The sequence below is a fragment of the Limulus polyphemus genome, unplaced genomic scaffold (assembly GCF_000517525.1).
Source record: "Limulus polyphemus unplaced genomic scaffold, Limulus_polyphemus-2.1.2 Scaffold916, whole genome shotgun sequence".
Classification (NCBI taxonomy): Eukaryota; Metazoa; Arthropoda; class Merostomata; order Xiphosura; family Limulidae; genus Limulus; species Limulus polyphemus.
Genome location: NW_013666526.1, coordinates 10,469 through 12,487, shown reverse-complemented (window position 1 = coordinate 12,487; position 2,019 = coordinate 10,469).

The following is a 2,019-nucleotide window of genomic DNA, read 5'->3' as shown; positions in this document are numbered from 1 at the left end:
AATTCGAGTGAACCTTGAGTTCTAGGCATGTTGTACGCACAAGATAATTAGTGTGCAGACCATTTTCATTTATATAGTGCTCTGTGAACACAAATTAGTGAGAATAAATCAGTTAAATGATGAAAAATTAGGTGTCTATTTACTTGTGACCACTCAGTGTATATATATATATTCGTACATGACGAAATTAAGAGACACTTGTACACATAAAGGCCAGTGTTTTCACGTAACTTTCAAGTTCATGGTTTCTTATTGTAACACTAGCTGGAGTACCCGTCCCGTGGGGGGGAAATTATGTAAATTCATGATTATTGAAAGGTTATCTTAGGACATGAAAAGTTGCTTCCCTTATATGTAATTGTAAAAAACGCAAAAATGCCTATAAAAACTGAAAACACAAAATGTGAAACCACAAGTTTGCATGTATATCTGCATGGACCCAACAACCATTCATGCGAAATTTGATGAAGGTCCATCAACAGAGAGCGAAGTAGTGGTAAAAAACACAAAACACCCATAAAAAGTGCAAAACGCAAAATGCGAAACTGAATATTTGTAATATCTCCCTGTTACGTATTTGTTTGTTAATTACCGGTATAAATTCTTTCCGAGAAACCTCAGCGATACAACTCCCTTTTTGATTAAAACTAGTTTATTCTTTCTCGATACAAACTTTGTAATACACAGAATTTCCACAGTCAGGACGTTTCTAAACCTAACTACTTTTATAATACACGCTATAAATCATACTGATTCACACACTTTACTTACAGTGCCTACTCCTTTGACTCTATTATCTATCTCTTCAATCACGCTGGTTTTTCTCGCCAGGCTTATATATTAAAAAAAGGGGGAATCTCGAGCAGACTAGAGTTGCTGAGCAAATTCATGATCCTTCGAGAAACTCCAGCGCGCATGCTCTCAGCGTCACGTGACTTCTGCTGTCGTAACACTGCCCCTTCCTTAGTATTCTTCGTCCCGAACAATAGCCACTTACGTTAAACCAATAGATAATTAACAATAACTTAATTAAATGTACAGAATTTACAAACACAAAATTAAAATACAGCACGTATTTTCTTTCGTACTTGTCTGTGTCTCATTGGCTTCTGCTTCACGTGGGGTTCATCTGCTCCATCAGGAAATGTCCCACTATCAGTCACATTAGTGGTAGTAACTTCATCAAGAGCTTCACCGTTTCCCTTCTCAAAACTGAGTAGAGTTTCTTCTTCGACGGTGGTTTTTTCAGGTGGCACGTCTTCAGCAGCATCATTTGTTCCATTGTTTACTTCGTTCCAACTGAAATGACCTGGACCATGATAACGCCAAAGCCTGTTGGCATGCACCACCTTTGGCTTACCTCGCCGACCACATTTTATTCATAAAGTCACGTCTGAGAGATGATCCACTATGTCATATGGGCCTTCCCATGGAGAAGACAACTTAGGAGACTTCCCTTTGGTCTTCCTGGGATTATACAACCACACCTTGTCTCCTGGTACAAAGCTGACTTCGATTGATTTGTTATCATAACATAGCTTCATCGAATCAGCAGACGTTTTTAAGTTTGAATGCACCTGATGATGAATATCATCCATCCTTTCAGATAACACTTTCACAAACTCTGACACATTTTCAGACAACTCTTCATAAAGAGGGCATCCAGTTATCAGGTCCAAGGTCAACCGAAGTTCCCGACCAAACATCAACTTTGCTGGAGTATATCCAGTGACTTCATGCTCTGCTGTTCTATAGGCCATCAACAGTGGGGGGAGTAAGATATCCCAGTCATCTTGGTGGCTATTACTAAACTTTGCCAATTCCTGTCCCAGTGTCCAATTGTACTTTTCTACCATCCCATCAGACTGTGGGTGAAGTAGCGTTGTCCTGGTCTTTCGTATGCCAAACAACTTTCAACATTCATGGAACACAGCTGATTCAAAGTTACGGCATTGATCTGAATGCAGTTTGTATGGCATATCAAATCTGAAGAAGAAATCACTTATAGCTGAAGCTAAA